Source organism: Amia ocellicauda, chromosome 13 (genome assembly GCF_036373705.1).
Source record: "Amia ocellicauda isolate fAmiCal2 chromosome 13, fAmiCal2.hap1, whole genome shotgun sequence".
In the NCBI taxonomy this organism is placed as follows: Eukaryota; Metazoa; Chordata; class Actinopteri; order Amiiformes; family Amiidae; genus Amia; species Amia ocellicauda.
In genome coordinates this window covers 18048745-18063563 of record NC_089862.1, presented here as the reverse complement: position 1 = coordinate 18063563, position 14819 = coordinate 18048745, and the positions used below count along the sequence as shown (strand labels likewise).

At 35.8% G+C, this 14819-nt stretch overlaps 1 long non-coding RNA gene across 1 annotated transcript; it reads right to left on the bottom strand.

Moving 5' to 3' along the window:
* Positions 1-3674: 3674 nt before the first annotated feature.
* On the bottom strand, positions 3675-9875 carry LOC136767010 (uncharacterized). The gene is made up of 3 exons (XR_010821799.1): positions 6601-9875; positions 5536-5904; positions 3675-3932 (listed from the first exon to the last, which is right to left on the bottom strand). It is a non-coding gene; the product is annotated as an uncharacterized LOC136767010 (long non-coding RNA).
* Between the last annotated feature and the right edge of the window lie 4944 nt (positions 9876-14819).

The following is a 14819-nucleotide window of genomic DNA, read 5'->3' as shown; positions in this document are numbered from 1 at the left end:
CTAGTTACAGTTAAATGTAGGAAATTTAAATTTTACAAACATTATTATTATTCTAAAATGACTAAAAATGAATAAAAAGCTTTCGCTTAAAGTTCTTCTGTTCCAAAGCAACAGTGACGTTTTTGTACAGTGTCCTGGGGTACCCTAAAAGGCACTCCAAAATAAATTTTACATTTTTATGTAACGTAAATTAATATAATATATGTAGCCCAGAGTAGGGTCACATACATGGCAGGCAGAGACCAGGTTAAAAGAGATTACAACTTTTATTCCATCAATTAGAAGCACTTAAAAACAGACTGTAATGAAACAACTGGAGTTCAAAAGTGTAGATCCCAATCAAAATGTTGTATTTAAAATAACTAAAAACAAAGTAACACTATTACAATATGAAATAGAATTTATTTATCAATTAAAAGTTGATCACATACATCAAATGCAAATTACTTTATCAATCCACCAGATTACACGGCAAGGTTATATATAATTCCTAATAAATAACTTCTAAGAAAACCACTGCACAAAATTTATAAATAATCCAATATCCAAAACTTCACTCAGTGTAAAACCTAAGAAATATATATATATATATATATATATATATATATATATACACCGATCAGCCATAACATTATGACCACCTGCCTAATATTGTTTTAAATAAAGCTTCTTGCTTTAATGTACAGTATTTTAAAATAGATAAATACACTCACCTAAAGGATTATTAGGTGCATTATCCTGCTGGAAGTAGCCATCAGAGGATGGGTACATGGTGGTCATAAAGGGATGGACATGGTCAGAAACAATGCTCAGGTAGGCCGTGGCATTTAAACGATGCCCAATTGGCACTAAGGGGCCTAAAGTGTGCCAGGAAAACATCCCCCACACCATTACACCACCACCACCAGCCTGCACAGTGCTAACAAGGCATGATGGATCCATGTTCTCATTCTGTTTACGCCAAATTCTGACTCTACCATCTGAATGTCTCAGCAGAAATCAAGACTCATCAGACCAGGCAACATTTTTCCAGTCTTCAACTGTCCAATTTTGGTGAGCTTGTGCAAATTGTAGCCTCTTTTTCCTATTTGTAGTGGAGATGAGTGGTACCCGGTGGGGTCTTCTGCTGTTGTAGCCCATCCGCCTCAAGGTTGTACGTGTTGTGGCTTCACAAATGCTTTGCTGCATACCTCGGTTGTAACGAGTGGTTATTTCAGTCAAAGTTGCTCTTCTATCAGCTTGAATCAGTCGGCCCATTCTCCTCTGACCTCTAGCATCAACAAGGTATTTTCGCCCACAGGACTGCCGCATACTGGATGTTTTTCCCTTTTCACACCATTCTTTGTAAACCCTAGAAATGGTTGTGCGTGAAAATCCCAGTAACTGAGCAGATTGTGAAATACTCAGACCGGCCCGTCTGGCACCAACAACCATGCCATGCTCAAAATTGCTTAAATCACCTTTCTTTCCCATTCAGACATTCAGTTTGGAGTTCAGGAGATTGTCTTGACCAGGACCACACCCCTAAATGCATTGAAGCAACTGCCATGTGATTGGTTGGTTAGATAATTGCATTAATGAGAAAATGAACAGGTGTTCCTAATAATCCTTTAGGTGAGTGTATGTCATGTTTAGTCTCGATGGAAAAGGCATTCAACCAAATGAACGACTAAGTAAAAGAAGACTAGCTTTTACATTTTTACTTCAATCTCTTAAATAATGGACTAAACAAACCCTAATCACCATCACTGGCACAATGCTCTCCCTCTTAGGAGGACAAGAGGACCCCTAGTGCCCAAGAGAAGGAGGACACTGTGACAGCCCTTAAATGGTCACAAATGAATATTCTTTTTAAATTCACCGATTACAATTTACTGAGATTGAAACCCTGCCTAGCACGTGTATGTCTGAGGTCCAAAAGGGGGATTCTAAAAGATAACACAATCCAAAACAGTTAAACAACTACAGCAGCTGGGAACTAAAAGCTAAACCTTTACGATGTCAAAACATGCCATATTGTTTAATATACTTGGCAACCAAGTCCTCAAGTCGACACCGTCTACCAGGCCTCCCCGCTATTGAACTCTGCCTAACTGAACCCCAGTAAACCACACAGGTAGTAAACTTTGTGTACTATTCAAGCATTAGGTAAGTCACAGTTACATAAAACCTAGTTGCGTATGGGCTCGAAGTGTAGCAACAGGTAGCGTTAAAATTTAATTTAATTTTATCTTACATGCTTTGTGCCTCGAGTGAAACTTGAGTATTAGATAGATCTCTCTCTCTCTCTCTCTTTTAATCCATCCACCCTGCTTTTCTCCCTCCTACTTTTACCATTACGTGTTGTCCATTTACATTTTAGTAAAAAAACATATATCCTATTTGTCAATTCATGCAGATCAACCTCACCGCTAATCTGAATTCGTATTAGTAAAGTATTGTGGTAACTTGCGTATCAACTCGGTCTCGTTTCAGATAATTTGACCGCTGTGGGTTGTATGTGCGGAAACTCCTGGGCCAATCGAAAGTACTTACTAATTAAACAATAACTGTAATGATAAATTAAAACAATTTGTCCATTGCAACATTTTGGCTGTATCTTATCAGATCAGCATCCTATCATTTCATTAAACTATTTAAGTGCTTTAAGCAAAGGGCCACACAGGAGTCTCCTGGCTGGGCATTTGTATCTCTTTCAGATCAAATGAAATCAGAATTATTAATGTAAGAGCTCAGTTGGAAACTCAGCTGGAATGGAAACAATTTTTCAACATGTAGTGCATGAGTACATGTTGATTAAGGGCCACATAAGCAACAAGCCAATAATGAAAAGTATTGCCTACCACACAGAGAGCTCACCTGCTAATGTCCTTTTCCTTTTGTGATAAAACAACAAAATTACCAAAAATATGGACAGAGGAAGATACCTCAGCACACCAAGACCAATGACGGCATCTGAAATCAACGAATAAAGAACAGAGAGCTTTGATTCATTCTTTGTGGGTTGAAGCGAAACATGCAGAATTCAGCAGAAAAGCGTCAACCAAACTTTAGCCTTCATATGTTTCTACAGTTAGAAATCACACATGTTGTGTTACTGTTTCTAGACGTGTTATTATTGGCTTACAGGAATAGTATTCAATAAGATTGTCCATCTTTATACTGCTGTACAAAAAAATAGATTTTTTCCATGACTTCCTCAGCCTTCCTATGTCATTTATTTTTGCTTCATTAGTGATAGCTATTATGAAAATTAATTAACTGCTGTCCAAAACAAGATTGATGAAGAAAGTATCCTACTGTTTTGGATCGTAAAAGTACTTGTGTTGTTCTTAACCATTTTAACTATTATATGGGGTATTTACATTGCAATTCACAATTTAAATATTGTTCCTTTTCTTGGATTGAATATGGTCTTATGAAAATGTTGTGATGATATAATTGATGCATCATCCCAAACCAAATACATTAAAACCAGTCACAAATTCACAGGTTCATATTGGTAGCTGGCTGGTTTGCACTAGTTTCACTAGTGAATCCTCTGAACATTGAAAAGGTGCATTCAGATTAAAAATTATAATTGTAATTACAGACTTCAAAGATTTCATTTGGTCTGGACCACAGTCCTCTCAAAATTATACACAATTATTTTATTAGTCAGTGTAGTCAATAACGCAGCGTGTTTGTATGGTTGTTTGTGTAAAAAGTTCATCGCTAAATCATTTGTAGAACCGTGTGGGAAATAAGTGGAGAAGTCACGGATATAAAGCAAATAGAACTTTAATCGAGCCGCTCGGAAGCCCCACGTCGGGAATAATTCCTTCAGTGAGACTTAATGTTTACACACATGAGTACAGCTTTATAGGAAAATGACGTAACATCTTATGGCCGTTCATCCAATCAGAAGATACAGGTCCGGGTCCGTTTACGATCTGTCCTCCCGTGAAGAGGTGATGGATAAAAAAAGCAGATGTCTGTCTTTGATGTGCACTAGGAAGATGCGATCCCATGGTCGTCATTTACCTAGTGTCAATCGCTCATTAACAGAAACGGCACTGTGTGATCTTTCATTACTGACAGGAGTTTCTAACAAATCAACCTTGTTGACCCTTTACTTGTCCTGCTAAATCTAATCCACTCAGTCTGTATACAAACTACTTAATGATGCTAGTATTAATATAAAACATTATATAATTATCACAAAACACTTTCTTCAACTTCCTATACAGTCTTCATCATTCAATCTGAAAGTTAACTGCCTCTCAGAAATTGAACAAACTAGATTTAAGGCATTCATATTTTATAGTTATATTTATAACAGTATTATAAGATCATCAATAGAAGTTAATACACAATCTATACAATATTAACATGCAATGAATAACAACCTATAAATTATATTTTAATATTATTAACAGCTATTAATTTTATCTTAAGAACATATTGTTATATCACTATTGCAATATATGATCTGAGGAAGATGTGATTCAACAGCAACATTTTAATTATTTGTCTGATTACTATTACATCTTGTCTGTGATTGTAATTGATTACATAAATGTAAACGATTGCCTTTAAAGTGCTCCTGCCTTAACTGTTCTGGAAGGGACTTAATTCATGAAGGTTTATAACTACATTAACAATACTTGTATAGATTGTTAATCATTATCAATTAACATTATACAGATTGCTTTATCGAAAGCTATCAATGTATACGTGTTACTGGTTTATGTTGATTGCTTTTGTTAGCACTCTTAAAGCAGCAAACTGCATTCAACTGTTACCAGTTTTATTTGTTCAAAAGTCAATCAAATGTTTCCAAATCTGGGTCCAGATTACGGCAAACCCGTCCCACCTACAAACCTCTACTCAGTGGTTGCTTTATTTCTTTGTCAGATGCTTCCTTCTACTCAAAGTCTATCCTAGTCTAATTATATTGAAGCAAGTTTTAAGAACAATTATACTATTTTAGACTCGTATTCAAATACCTCTGCATGTAATTATAATTCACCTGCAAATACTGCTCTTGAAATTGGTCTATTTAATCCTCTTATTTTCCTAAAGAAATGATAATAAATATTTTAGACATATCACCTTGTTTTATTTCTGAATGCTTTAAAAATGATCTCTTCTGAACCGGAAACTCGACAGATAAAATGTTCTGACCACCTTTTTTTAGATTTTTAGATTAATTCTTGCCTGCAAATGTTTTCCACTGTTCCAATCTTACTGTCTTATATTTCCTTTAGTGTTTCTGAGTTTCAAAATGTTTGATTTAATCAACTCTTCAAGCCTTTTTAAAACCTGTCTAATGAAGTGTTGTTTTGAATATAATAGATTAGTAATTAATTACAGTTACAAGCAGGTAGATGCAGTTAAAATGAATACTTTCCAAATATGAATAAATCAGATGTCTTGCATTATAGTTTCCTTTTTATTTGTTAAACATGAATTACCATTAATCTGTTCCAGCAATACTTTGTTTCTCACTTCTTTTCTGATTCTTGAAAGTGCAAAGAGCATAAGATTACTCACCTGTATTTATATTTTCTGCTGCTTCTACTGTTAGATTTGTTCCACTTCCTTCTCCTGTGATGAACTTAGGGATCTCAATAATTGCTTTACATAAGTATTTCCCCGTATCATTTTTGGATACTTTTGAAATTGTCAATTTAGAACAATTCCTGGAAATAGAAAAAACACACTTATTCAGATTGACTTCTGTGGACCCATTTTTAATGTTATGAAAACTAGATTTAATTCGATTTCTATCCTTCCACCATTCAACTCTTATTCGTTCCAAATCCAGATCTGTTTCCCAGCAGCACAACATCTGAACGGACTCTGCCTGTCTCACTGTTATCTTGTGAGGAGACTGCATGATATTCATGTTTCCATTAACATCTAAGACAAGGAAGAAAAAAAACATCAACAAAAATCCAAATAATGCCTTTAGCTTTTATTACTGTAGTGTATATTATTGTAAGACAATTGTATATTAGTTAATTTTTTGAGGCCTAGGTTAGAATGAACAAAAGAAAACCATGTAAATCTAAGTGGATAAAAACAAATATAAAATGAACACACAGCTTATTTATCATATCATTCATCCAACCCCACCCACAGCCACAATATGCTTTAGCAACACACAATAAGTGTTATAAAGGAGAACATAGAGACCCAACAGAATTTAATGAATATATATTACAAAACCTCTATTCAGCAGAAGCTTTAAGTTTTTCATTTTAGATTTTTATGGCTGATAACTTGATGTGAAATATTGTACCCACAGTGGACACACCAGATCAACTTAATGTTTCAGTTTCAGCATTTCACTCTTCCTTTGGAGAATCCAAGATTCATACCACTAGTTGTTTCCAGTTTCTTGTCATATTTACTTTAATACATATTTAAAATATAAATCAACCACTGTCAGTACACTGTTAGTTGAAGATGTCAAAGTGTACGACACTGGTTATACAGGTCGAGATGTCTTGCAGAGACCGAACCAGAAGCACATATATAAACATATACATACGTTTGTGTGTGTGTGTGTGCAGTGTATATTGCTTGAGAATTAAAAGCATCAGCGATTCTCACCCCGGGAAATCAAAGAGGAGACATGCAGACAGCCTAGCAGGACAGTGAGCAGGTTCATTGCTGCGTTGAGGCAGTGGTGCTCAGTGCCGCATGATGGACTGAATAGACTGGACAGTGTAGGCTCTTGACAGGACTCTCTGAAGTTCAGTCATTCACACCTCCACAGACACCCAAGTATGTATAGAAGAGCTATGAAGTGACTACAATGACCACAAGCTCATTCTCAATGTCAGCATATTAAAGTTTTCTAGCTGATTTACAGGAAGAGATTTACTTCCTCAGATAAACCTACATGTATTCCATCACATAGTACTGCTGGCAACATATAGAAAACAAACATCATTTAGTTGGTTTATTTGTTTCTAATCTTGTTTTACTAACAACTAACCTAAGACGAGCAGTGTACAGGCCCAGGCTTCACAGCACTATCTATGGCCTGGGCCAAATCACAACTTTAGGTTTTCCACACATTAGATCTCACAAACTTGTACCGTAACAATGTTTTATTTATATACAGAAGACACGTGCCTCTGACCATACATTCATTTGCAACATCATCGTTATAAAATGATTAACCAAATGTCCAAAACAAACAGAATATGTCTCAGATAAGGCTTTGGTTAACGCTGGGGGAAGTGAGATCACTGTGACAGATGGAGGCAGGACCTACAGCAACTGTTCCAGTATGATGACCAATCTCCCCAGTCTCCTCCTTGCTGCAGCATGTGGACCCTTTCCAGGGTAGAGACCCTGCAGTGGCAGCTTTCTTTTATAACACTTTTATGTTATGAAATATTTTGTACTATATTTTGAAATATGAAAAAACACTCAATTGAGATGTTTAAAAATGCATAATTGTGTAGTGCATCACTCACATCTGTTTATTCATCTTCTTGAGTAATGTTATTGTTCCCCCCTGAAGAGTCCAAATAATTGAGAGAGATATGCATTTTCAATCAAGAGGAAGAGTCTTAGAGAAGTTACAAAGTACAGGCACTTTTATGCAGACCAGACAGGAGAGAAAGATAACAGGCCCACATGTCTGTCCCAGGATGAGTGGAAAATTAATGCATATGTACTTTTTAATACAAGGGGGGCTTGTACGATGTATCAAGCCCAAATTGCTGGAGAAAACTGGTTCTTATCAGACCCTGTTCTCCTAGTTATCAAGGTGGGAACTATAGCACAGCACTGTACACAGTGAGACCGTGGGACAGTGACTTGACACACAGGGAAAGAAATGCAGATCTTCACCCCATTGTTGTTCATGTGTTTGTGTTTTTGAGTGTCTGAAGGCTAACCTAGGTGTATGTAAAGGTTCAGTCTGTCCTTGGTAGGAGTGGGGGGCAGCAGACTGGTGGTTGTGAGTGGAAATGTTAAAGTATGGTGGCCAAATCTGAAGACCTGGTCAGTACAGAGAATCTTCGGTTTCAGACTTCTGCACTTTTGAACTTGGCAGTTAATAAAGACCCTGCCACTAGATGTGCATTGCGGTTTGCTATCTATTTTGTACATACAAATCGACACCTTGTGAGAGCATGCTTACCCTCAACAAGAACCGAGGTGTGATAAACATATTCTGAGATGATAATCTCACCCCTGCCTCCTCCGCCCCTCTGCACGTCTCTGAGGATGAGTACTGTAAGGCTGGAGTGAAGACCCAGGCGCTAAAGTTAAGTTCGTGCTGTTTACTTGAATGTCCTGAGTAACATGTGCATTCTCACTACACTGGATGCTATTATTTTGTGAACCGGAACGACAAATATGCAAACAATATTCTCAATTAGAATCCAGACAGAAGTCAAACAGAATGCTAATGCAGGTAAATATACTATGTACATAAATGCAATGACATTACCTGTATGATGTATGATTACATAATTATAGTGATTGCATCAAACCAATTATCCATGCAACCGTGTAACCATGTGGTCAACTGTTTATCTACACAGCATATCAAAATACACAATTAAATTACAAAATATTAACAGAAACCGACTTTAACTGATGATATATACAATATTACTTACAAGCAAAGGGTTTAACATGTGCAGATGGAGGAAGGTTGCAAAAGACAAGCTCAAAGTATGCTCTCTCTATTGTTTTTCTGAGTGAAGTAAGATTACACTTTGATCTTGCAATGTGACCAAAGGCAACCAATTAGAAAATACTAAGAATTGGTAAGAATACAGCAGGCTGCAACTACAAGCTCATAACAATGCTCTCATGAAGTCTAGTGTACATGTTACTTATTATTAATTCGGCAAACATATGCAATATGACACTTATCTTAATATCTATGCACTGCATGTGATTTGCATGTTATACAGTGTGAATATGATAATCTGGTTGTTGCAGATTAAGTCATAAGGCTGTGATCAGTAACCATTTGACTTTTTTAAACTCGAAGGGTCAAGCACATAACTGGCCTGTTCTTCATCCCTCTAATCAAGTAGAAAACAGCCATCAACAGCGAGAGGAAGGGAAGGCATCTCAGCAAGTACGACACTGACCACTCCACGCTGTCGCTGGTGTCTAAACAACTGATCCATCAGGCTTTTGCATCAGAGTACATGCATTTATGCCATGTCAGTCTTTATATGTTTGTTTGTTTGTTTTAAATGTCTTTATAGATAATAATGAGCAATCTAGCACATGGCATCAACTTGCTTGCAAAGTGTCCCTTGTATTTAGTATGTCCTTCACTAGGCTGTGCCTGTCCCAGTTTGAGCCAGATGCAGACATCACCAGTTTGATTTAGCTCTTACAGAGATAATGCATCGTCTCCTGAAATGGAAACACCTTATACTAAAAATACATTGTTTTGCAAATTACCGAAAGACACACACACAAGCAAAACCTGCCCCACATACGTACTATACAATACCTACATACACTTCAGACACATTGTTAGCATTTATGCCTGATGGAAGTGGTGCACACAACAGTGAATATTGCCTCGGGAGACACATATTTCATACAGATGACACTATGCAAGTGAGTTGGAGGAATGTGCTTATTTGCTCATGATCATTTATAATGTTGATTGACTTTTGATGCAAGAAAACCTGTAACAGTTTAATGCAGTAACTGTTTTAAGAGTAATAACACAAAACAATCACGTTTCCAAATCTGGGGGCAGATTAAGACGCACCCTTTTCTGGGTTGAATTTGAAGTTTTAAGACAGTCCCTAGTCTAATGGTTTTGCAGTGTGTTAAAAACACTTATAATTCTAGTCTCTCCTATGATTTTCAGATATTTTAGACTGATGTTCAAATTGCACTGCATGTAACTAAAATTCACCTGCAAATGCTACTGTGGATTATGTTCTATTTAATGCTCCTCTTATTGGTAAATAAATGTCAATACATATTTTACAGACATATGACCTTATTTTATTTCTGAATACTTATGAAATGATCTATTCCTAACCAATCCTGGAAATTGAACACATCATTGTTCTGATCACAATTCTAGATTTTTAGATTAGAATTTTTTTTTTTTCTTTTTAGGTAGATAGGTTTTGGTTATTAGAATAAAATTATGAAATTATAACTTGTCCGCTCATTTGTTCCAATCTTACTGTTTTATATTTCCTTTAGTGTTTCTGAGTTTCAAAATGTTTGATTTAAAGCCTCTTTTAAACCTCATTAAGTTTTGCTTTGAATATAATAGATTAGTAATGAATTAGTTACAAGCAGGTAGATGCACAGTTAAAATGGATACTTTACCAAATGCAAGTAAATCAGATGTCTTGCATTATAGTTTGCTTTCAAATTCTTAAAAATGCATTACCATTAATGTAACAGGACTGCCAGGGGTTGTGGACCCAAGTGCGTGACTAAAGATATAGGTCAAAACAGTCGTGTGGTCAAGAACTGGCAAACTGGGCAATGGAGGTTAAGCTAGTGTCGTGGTCGGGGTAAACAGGCTATAAGTCGGATGATCAGGCAGAGTACAGAGGGAGATCCAAGAGACGGAAATCAAAGAACAAGCAAAGGCCAGGAACAGGAGACCTCAGACATAAGAAAACTAATGCTCAGTAGTGCAGCACAGGAGGCTTTACAGGACTTTGCAAGGAGCTGTAGAAACAGGGGGGGTTAAACACTGAGCTAATGAGCCCAGGTAACAGGGAACAGGTGTGCTAATTGGTAAATAAATGGAGAGCACTTGACCTGAATTAACCCTGAGCAGGAGAACAGAAAACTGAGAAAGGGTAGAAGGTGAGAGACATTGACCTCTGGTGGAGAGACTAGGAACAGGCTCAGGCTTATAAGATTTTCATATTTCATTCATAAAGCTGTCAAACATAACTTGATGACGTAAGATATTGTGTCCACAAAATAAGTCTAGAGAGAAGTGTTCAATGCATCCAGTTAATTTGGCCAATTGAGGAGCTGAGATTATTTTGAAAATGGACACACCAAATAGAATCAACTTAATTTCTCAGTTTCAGCATTTTAGTCTTGCTTTGGAGAGTCCAAGATTCATACCACTAGTTGTTTCCAGTTTTATGTCAGATTTACTTTAAGAAATATCTAAAATATAATCCATCTCCAACCACAGTTGAAAATGTCAAGCTGTACAACTGGTTATACAGGTGAAAATATACATACGTGTGTGTGTGTGTGTGTGTGTGCAGTGTATATTGCTTGAGAATTAAAAGCATCAGCGATTCTCACCCCGGGAAATCAAAGAGGAGACATGCAGACAGCCTAGCAGGACAGTGAGCAGGTTCATTGCTGCGTTGAGGCAGTGGTGCTCAGTGCCGCATGATGGACTGAATAGACTGGACAGTGTAGGCTCTTGACAGGACTCTCTGAAGTTCAGTCATTCACACCTTCACAGACACCTTTACATTACGCTGGAGTCCATATTGACCCCGACCACTTTACATAATCAGTATGTATAGAAGAGCTGTGAAGTGACTAAAATGATCTCAAGCTCATTTATCTTCAATGGCAGCATGTGAAGACACGCAGGGGTCGGTTTTAGCTGACAGACATGTTTATTCAGTAGCCGAAACAAACAAAATGAACGATATCCTCCTCATGGAGGAGCCTTCAGACTCCTGGCAGGAGTTATAAAGAAACACAATAACAAACAGAAAACATAAGAACCGCATTTTATAAATGAAGAAAACTGGCATAGGGAGTGAGTCTCAGACGCTCTGAGGCTGAACACCGGTCGAGGTGCTATGGGATCTCCCTGAAACAAACAACTGGGAGGTAAAATAAGGTGAGGCACAGCGGCAGTGAGGGAACTGATTGCTGTCTGCATCTGCAGCACAGGTGCGTATAAATACCTGGTGCAGAGCATCTAAATGAGACGCCGCTGCTAACGCTGATGCATGAAAAGCAGTGTACAGGCCCAGGCTGCACAGCACTGCAGACACTATAGCCTTGGCCAAATAAAAACTTAAGGCTATCTGAGAATAGCTAAAACAGATTACATGTGCATAAGTGAATCAATGTGTCAAAGTTTTCAATCCTTTTATATTTCTAAGCTTATATTGTTTCATTTTACTGTTTCAGTAAATTACAAAATAAGAAAATAAAAGTTTTATATATTTTAGGTTATAATGTTTTATGGTACTGTTTTAAGTAAATTAAAAAACGAGAAAAACAAAAGTTTTAAATACATATATATGTATTAGATTATATTGTTTTATGATACTGTTTTAGTAACTTAAAAGATATGAAAAGTAAAAGTTTTAAATACATATATATATTAATTTAGGTTATATTTTTTATGATAATGTTTTAGTAACTTATAAAATATGAAAAATAAAAGTTTTAAATACATATATTTTAATTTCGGTTATAATGTTTTATGATACTGTTTTAGTACATTAAAAGTAAGAAAAATAAAGTTTTAAATACATTTATATATCAGATTATATTGTTTTATGATACTGTTTTAGTACCTTAAAAAATAAGAAAAACAAAAGTTTTAAATACATATATATATATATATATGTATTAGATTATATTGTTTTATGATACTGTTTTAGTAACTTAAAAGATAAGAAAAGTAAAAGTTTTAAATACATATATATATTAATTTAGGTTATATTTTTTATGATAATGTTTTAGTAACTTATAAAATATGAAAAATAAAAGTTTTAAATACATATATTTTAATTTCGGTTATAATGTTTTATGATACTGCTTTAGTACATTAAAAGTAAGAAAAAAGTTTTAAATACATTTATATATTAGATTATATTGTTTTATGATACTGTTTTAGTACCTTAAAAAATAAGAAAAGTAAAAGTTTTAAATACATATATATATTAATTTAGGTTATATTGTTTTATGATACTGTTTTAGTAACTTAGAAAATAAGAAAAATAAAAGTTTTAAATACATATATTTTAATTTCGGTTATGTTTTATGATGCTGTTTTAATACATTAAAAGTAAGAAAAATAAAGTTTTAAATATATTTATATATTAGATTATATTGTTTTATGATACTGTTTTAGTAAATTACAAAATAAGAAAATAAAAGTTATATATTTTAGTTATACTGTTAGCTGTTATACAGTTAAATTGTTAGATTATGCCTTAACTTAGATATGTGCATTACCAAAAAAACAAAATTGTGACTTTAACCCCAATAAATATGTCTTTTTAGGTACCAAAAACGTGTTTTTTTTACCAAATCCGCCATCTTGGATTTTCTTTACCTATCGTCGTTAAACAGATGTTTTAAAACTTATTAAAAGTAAAAATATTAATAACAACCACATTTATCTTAGTACAAGACCCTTGTCTAACGTTTGCATGTGTTAGTTGATACATGTGTGTGAACTACAGCCCAAAACATCGGCACATGGTGCGAGTCCGGCGTTTGCGCAGAAACGGCACCGAGACGAGCAGAAGCGCATCCACGCAGCCCGGAGCTCAACACTGACACTGCAACACAATACAACCTGCACACAGGAGCGTAATTACACTAGACCAGGAAGTTAAATATAATGAGCATTATATTAAGTGCATATTTAAGTAGTGTGCACTGCAAACGCAAGTTCATGTTTTGAACTGATCAATACATCGGTTTACTATTGGTCATCATCGTGTCCTGTTAAAACTGCGTATCTATTTCCAGGAGAATCGCAAAATGTTTGCAGCACATTACTGTAACGTGATCAAGTACCAAGAATAATAACTGCAGGCACAATGAAAGGCTGCTTTCACATGCCACTCACAAAACAATTATATAAGTTATATAAATGGCGCTTTGATTGTAAATAGCCTACAATGTAATTGCAGACAGTTCAGAAAATATTAAACACAAAAACATACATTAAAACAGCAGGACATTCTTCCCAGAAAATAAAAATCAACCATGGAAACTTTTAATTTAATCAACACTTTATTTAAGTTTAAAACTTGTAAGTTTTCTGAAAGAAGAATAACAAACATCACATTTGTTAAAGTTAATGTAGCTCTACCTTCATGTAATTTGACCACTTTTTTGCAAATTACAAAATAAGGAATAGCATTTCCTGTGGCTCTTGTCTTCTCTCTCAACAACTGGTCAAAAATCCCCAAATCCCTCTCACAACTGGCACGGGTTTTTGGACCGGACTGCAGCTAATTGCGCAGCTCTGCTGATACCTCAGCATACCACCCATGCTCTAGGTCTGGGGTTCCCCATGTCTGGTGATGGAGGGCCCTTTTCCAGAGGTTGCATGGGATGGGGGGGGCACAGTAGAAAATTAACCACCAGTGAAAACGAAATATGTCCCAAATCATACCTTTTTATTTCCTATACATTTCTGTTAGGGAACATTTATTCAATTGAAATTCTTGTTTTATTGTTTTCCCCCACATTACATGTGCATTTTGTAACAGAAAATGTTCAGAAACTGTACAAATATAGTAAAGGTTCAGAAAAGGGGGGGTTGAAGGTTTGCTTTGGGGGGCCGCACCAAACATCCTTGAGGGCTGCACTTTGGGAACCCCTGCTCTAGGTGATCAGCTATCATCCTGTAGTACACTTTAACAAGACTAGCTGGAATTAACTCCACTACCGGCACAGTCATGCTGTCAAAATCTGCAGTTGTCTCCTCTGTAAGTTTCTGAAGGACAGGCTACACCATCACTTCTACATCATCGAATAATTGAACATCTCCTCTAACAAAGCTCTGGCCGTCTGGCTGCCATGCCTTCGGTTTGCGGACAAGTTCCTGATACCCGTCATTCATCTCA